Source organism: Pristiophorus japonicus, chromosome 20 (genome assembly GCF_044704955.1).
Source record: "Pristiophorus japonicus isolate sPriJap1 chromosome 20, sPriJap1.hap1, whole genome shotgun sequence".
In the NCBI taxonomy this organism is placed as follows: Eukaryota; Metazoa; Chordata; class Chondrichthyes; family Pristiophoridae; genus Pristiophorus; species Pristiophorus japonicus.
Genome location: NC_091996.1, coordinates 91,406,441 through 91,412,998, shown reverse-complemented (window position 1 = coordinate 91,412,998; position 6,558 = coordinate 91,406,441). Strand labels below are relative to the sequence as shown.

General features: G+C 48.1%; 1 non-coding gene across 1 annotated transcript; it reads left to right on the top strand.

Moving 5' to 3' along the window:
• The first annotated feature begins 5,330 nt into the window (after positions 1–5,330).
• On the top strand, positions 5,331–5,412 carry trnas-gcu (transfer RNA serine (anticodon GCU)). Its single transcript has one exon. It is a non-coding gene; the product is annotated as a tRNA-Ser (tRNA).
• Positions 5,413–6,558: the final 1,146 nt, after the last annotated feature.

Genomic DNA, 6,558 nt, shown 5'->3' with positions numbered 1-6,558 from the left:
GGCGACTTTCATGCCGCATGTTCCAAGCAGGATTTTCTTCACGAACAGGTCCCGGTTGATCGTTGTCTGTCCTTCCACTTTCTTCACCGTCACTCGGATGGTGTTTCGGACGCCCTGGTTCGCCGCTCGGTTGGCCGCCATCCGGATTGCAGATTCCTCCTTTCGATATGTATTTTGGCCGAAGCCTTCAATCTGTTGTGGTGCCAGTCCGGCACCTTGGGGGGGCCTTCGGGCCCGCCGAACGGTCGGTCGACATGCAGATTTTCCTCTTCTCTCCAATTGGCGCCTGGCCCAAACGAGTTTCTGCAGTCGGTCAATTTGCATATGAATGCCCAATCAACAGGTACTCTACTTGATCTTAGCCAAAAGGCTGAGAAGCTGAGACCAGTGGTATTTACACCACAGTAAGAGTCTGGCTACAGGTGTGGTGCCAGAGGACTGGAGGACCACTAACTTTGTACCTTTGTTTAAAAAGGGAGAAAGGGATAGACCAAGTAATTACAGGCCAGTCAGCCTAACCACAGTGGTGGGCAAATTATTGGAAAAAAATCTGAGGGACAGGATAAATCTTCATTTGGAAAGACACGGATTAATCAAGGACAGTCAGCATGGATTTGTTAAGGGAAGGTCATGTCTGATTAACTTGATTGAATTTTTTGAGGAGATAGCCAGGAGGGTCGATGAGGAGAATGTATATGGATTTTAGCAAGGCTTTTGATAAGGTCCCACATGGCAGAAAATAATAGGTGTATAACAGTTTTCCCAGTTTAAAAAGTTTCTAAAGGTTGTTAAAAAGTCAAAGATGTAGGTCAATAATAGATGTTTAAAAGTATTTCAATTAAAAGTCAAAAATGTAAGTTTTAAAAGTTCTCTCAAATTGTTTAAAAAGTTTAAAAATTGATTAAAAGTTTAAACATTTATTAAAAGTTGGTTAGGAGTTTAAGCCGTTGGGTTGAACTCTGCCCGCGGTCCCTTCGGCCAGTTCGGTGCCGGCCCGGAGTCCCTTCGACCAGTTGAACGCCATCCCCGGAGTCCCTTCGGCCGGTTCGATGTCCCCGGAGTCCCTTCGACCAGTTGAACGCCATCCCCGGAGTCCCTTCGGCCGGTTCGATGTCCCCGGAGTCCCTTCGGCCGGTTCGATGTCCCCGGAGTCCCTTCGGCCAGTTCGATGTCCCCGGAGTCCCTTCGGCCGGTTCGATGTCCCCGGAGTCCCTTCGGCCGGTTCGATGTCCCCGGAGTCCCTTCGGCCAGTTCGGTGCCGGCCCGGAGTCCCTTCGGCCGGTTCGATGTCTCCCCGAATCTGTCAGCATGATGAACACGTGGTGTGCACCCACAATGAACACGTGGTGTGCGATCAGTTTCGCTGGGCAGGCCACATAGTTCGCATGCCAGATACGAGACTCCCTAAGCAAATGCTTTATGCGGAGCTCCTTCATGGTAAACGAGCCAAAGGAGGACAGCGGAATCGTTACAAGGACCACCCTCAAAGCCTTCCTGGTAAAGTGCGACATCACCACTGACACCTGGGAGACCCTGGCCGAAGACCGCCCGAGGTGGAGAAAGTCCATCCGGGAGGGCGTCGAGCTCTTCGAGTCCCAACGCAAAGAGGCCAAGCGCAGGCAGTGGAAGGAGCGCGCGGCAAACCAGCCTCACCCACCCCTTCCCTCGACGAATGTCTGTCCCACCTGTAACAGGGTCTGTGGCTCTCGTATCGGACTGTTCAGCCACAAAGAACTCACTTTGGGAGTGGAAGCAAGTCTTCCTCGATTCCGAGGGACTGCCTATGAACATGGCAAACTGGTCAGGAAAATAAAAGCGCAAGGGATCCAGGGCAAAGTGGCAAGTTGGATCCAAAATTGGCACAGAGGCAGGAAGCAAAGTGTAATGGTTGATGGGTGTTTTATGTGACTGGAAGCCTGTATTCAGTGGGGTCCCGCAGGGCTCAGTGCAGGGACCCTTGCTTTTTGTGGTATATATCAATTAATTAGACCTGAATGTAGGGAGTATGATTAAGAGGTTTGCAGATGATATAAAAATTGGCTGTGTGATTGATAATAAAGAAGAAAGCTGTAGACTGCAGGAAGATATCAATGGTCAGGTGGGCAGAACAGTGGCAAATGGAATTCCAGCTGGAGAAGTGTGAGGTAATGCATTTGGGGAGGGCTAACACGGCAAAGGGAATACACATTAAATGGTAGGCCACTGAGAAGTGTAGAGGAACAAAGGGACCTTGGAGTGCAGGTCCACAGATCCCTGAATGAAGCAGGCCAAGTAGATAAGGTGGTTAAGAAGGCACACTTAATACTTGCCTTTATTAGCTGAGACATAGCATACAAAAGCAGGGAGGTTATGCTTGAACACAATGTACAAATCTCTGGACAGTGGAGGAAAGGATGTTCTGAACGTGGCCCTCATCCTGATGGCCACCTTTGTGTGCGGCTGCATCAAGCTGTGCACAGACCCCGGTAAGCCAACACCAAGTGTCACTACGTGCTAAGGTTCTACCTGTCCCCGGTGTTGCGAAGGATGGGCCTGGCCACGCTGCCGCGAAATGGCCCCACCAGCTGGACCATGCCTGTCCACCTGTCCTTAGCGGAAAAGTTTTTCACAAAAAACCCCTTTGACCACAAAGCCATAAAACAGTGGTCAGCACGTAAGGTCCTGGATGCCCTATGAAAGAAGGAGAGGGTGGACCCTGTCGGGTGATTCCCCGAGCAGACTGTCGAACTCGTTTGGCAGAATGTCTCACCGCCAGAGATGCAATGGTTGCTGTCGAGATTCATCCCGAGCAGCTCCGTAACACAGGACTCTGTGCTCTATGGGCTGTTCCCAGGGACACACGCCGAGACAGACATCACCTGCTGCTGGAGGGTCATCAACTCGGTGAAAGACGCACTTTGGTCTTGCCGAAACTTGCTGGTCTTCCAGAGCAAGGAGATGTTTTTTTTTATTTCAAAATATACTTTATTCATAAAAAAATCTGTACAGTACATTCAAAGGCATTTCAATACCTTTAGCTGCGGTCAGCAATCCCATACACTATTATTTGGGTGCTGACGGCAGTTCCGTTCGTTACATTTCCTTGTTTTCCAGTTCAAGTGCAATTCGGTCCAATACGGGATACCTTGTAGTACATTCAAACAAATTACATTTCATGTGTCACTATACAGTACACGGAATGGGTGACGGTACATTTACATTTTTTTTTCTTTTCAACATGCATTTCGCAACAGACCTTGCATTGTACATGGCACTACATGGTTCCCTGAGCGGACTGTTGAACTTATTTGGCAGAACGTCTCATCGCCAGAGCTTTCACACAAGCACCAAGACGTAGCTTGGCGGTGAGGAGGGCCTTACCTGTCAGAGCGTTCATGCACAGCCGACGTATCATCAACACGGCACGCTGCCCCCGAGTCGGCTGCAGGGCGGACGAGACTGTCACCCATCTCCTTCAGGATTGCGCCTTCGCAAGGCAGGTTTGGAAAGAGATGCAGTGGTTGCTGTCAAGGTTCATCCCAAGCAGCTCCGTAACACAGGACTCTGTGCTCTACGGGCTGTTCCCAGGGACAAACACCGAGACAGACATCACCTGCTGCTGGAGGGCCATCAGCTCGGTGAAAGGCGCTCTTTGGTCTTGCCGAAACTTGCTGGTCTTCCAGAGCAAGGAGATGTCCACGTCTGCGTGTTGCAGACTGGCGCAATCCAAGATCCAGGATTACGTGCTGAGGGAGGTACTTAAAATTAGTGCAGTCGCCGCAAAGGCATGGTGGGGAAGGGCCACAGTTTAAAGCCCTTCCGCCACTGTAAACCCAGGGGCAGGAATCAGTATGAAACTCTCCTTGGGCTGCAATGGTAAACCTTTTGTATACATAGAGCACCATGATCTGCAAACACCTATGTAGTGTCAAGTTCTGTTGCGTAATGCATGTTGGAAAGAAATGTAACTGTACCCTCACTGTGTACTGTATAGTGACACATGTAATGTAACTTGATGAACGTACCACAATGTATCCTGGATTGTATGAATCGTACCTTGAAATGTAAAGTAAAGAAATGTATTGAACGGAACTGCGGTCAGCATCCAAATGTACTGAACTGCTTTCGAATGTATTGTGCAAATTTTAAAAAAGGGAGGTTATGCTTGAACTGTATAAAACACTAGTTAGGCCACAGCTGGAGTACTGTGTGCAGTTCTGGTCACCACATTACAGGAAAGATGTGATTGCACTGAAAAGGGTACAGAGGAGAATTACGAGGATATGGCCTAGACTGGAAAATGTTAGCTATGAGGAAAGAATGGATAGGCTGGGGATGTTTTCCTTGGAACAAAGGAGGCTGAGGGGAGACCTTATTGAACTGTATAAAATGATGAGGGACCTGGATAGAGTGGATAGGAAGGACCTAATTACCTTTGTAGAGCGGTCAACAACCAGGGGGCATGGATTTAAAGTAATTGGTAGGCTGTTTAGAGGGTAGATGTTTTCACCCAGAGGGTGGTGGGGGTCTGGAACTCACTGCCTGACTCTCACCACATTTAAAAAGTACTTGGGTATGCACTTGAAGTGCCATAACCTACAGGGCTACAAACCAAGAGCTGGAAAGTGGGATTAGGGTGGATAGGTCTTGGTCGGCCGGCGTGGACACTATGGGCCGAAATGTCCTCCTTCCGTGCTATAAATTTCTATGAGACTGTAAAGAAATATTAGCACAGCTGATCAAAAGCTAGGTAGGTGTTACATTTTTATTTGTTTTGTCTTCTGGCACTCCTGTGACGTTTTACTACGTCAAAGGCGCTATATAAATACAGGTTGTTGTTGTTTAAGGAGAATTTGAACGCAGGAATTAGAATTTTGAATTCGAGGCGTTACCAAACTAGGAGCCTTAGTAGATCAGCGAGTCGAGGGTGAATGTGACTAGGTGAGAGTTAGGATAGGGGCAGCAGTTCTGGATGAGCTCAAGTTTATTGAGATGGAAGTTGGCCAGGAAAGCATTGGAACAGTCGAGCCTGGAAGTAACTAAAAGCATGGATGAGGATTTCAGCAGCATACATTTACCACCTTGACTATCCAGATGCGCACCTAGCTGCACACTTCAGTTAAAATATTAGAACAGTTAATAGGAGCTAAAAGTTAAAAGGCAAATTGCGATTTAATAATTGTTGGTCAGATTATAAGCAGTAAGTCTTAGTTGTTATAGGGACCTCCAGTGAGTTAATGACATAATAACATCTAAGAATTTCAGTAAAACCAGATATTTAGAATAGCTACAATGTCACATAAAAAGTTGAATTGTTCAGTAACTATACGTCCCGCTGAAGTGTATGGTAAGACGAGGTGGCCGAGTGGTTAAGGCGATGGACTGCTAATCCATTGTGCTCTGCACGCGTGGGTTCGAATCCCATCCTCGTCGGTTGTAGTGACTAAGTGGTTGCAATTTTTTAAATAGTCAGTTTTATTAACTACGTAAATTAGCTTACACACACTTTGTAGTGATTTCAACAACCGTAGTCGAAGTACTTTGTGATCCCTACCACAACTGTTGTCCATCCTTTCAGATATAAACCACCCACAATTCTCAATCTGGTTATTTTGCTTCTGTCTATTTTATACATTCATATCCCAGCAACGATAAATCAAATACGTAAATGGAACATTCTTTAAACTATTCTTTAAAATTTATGAAAGTGTTTAATCTCCGACTGACATGTGCTGCTGTTTCCCTCGGAGCTGTTACCCCGACAGTCAGTAAGAGGACAGGGTGCAGATGGGGAACATTGTCTGACAAGAACTGTTTGATCCTGACTCTGAGCCCCAGGTGACAATTCATGACTTTTGCATCAGTATTTAGAATGATTCCGGAGAAAGACAAAAGTAGGGGAAGAGGATAAAACTAGGAAAAGCAAATGTAAGACTATGAACAATTCTTTTGCACAGAAAGAGTGATCACTGTGAGCAATGCATTCCAGATAACACAGAATAAAATCAAGGAATTATTTAAAAGCAATTTGGCGCTGCAGTGGGGGGTGGAGAACATTTTCTGATGATTGATGAGCCGAATAACTTTCCTCATTTGTAATTATCGTGAAATGTAACCAGCAAGAATGGAAATATTTATTTAAAGCGCTTACACCCCAGGTCTCTGTGTTCCTGCTCTCCTTTAATGTAGGAGTGCAGACAGAGAGAGATCGGGTGGGAGCGGTAGGGTGGGGCAGAGGGTGGGTAGGGACAGGGAGCGATGGGGGTGGGGGGTACAGGGAGGGATGGGGTGGGGCAGAGGGTGGGTAGGGACAGGGAGCGATGGGGGGTGGGGGGTACAGGGAGGGATGGGGTGGGGCAGAGGGTGGGTAGGGACAGGGAGCGATGGGGGTGAGGGGGACAGGGAGGGATGGGGTGGGGCAGAGGGTAGGTAGGGACAGGGAGCGATGGGGGGTGGGGGGTACAGGGAGGGATGGGGTGGGGCAGAGGGTGGGTAGGGACAGGGAGCGATGGGGGTGAGGGGGACAGGGAGGGATGGGGTGGGGCAGAGGGTGGGTAGGGACAGGGAGCGATGGGGGTG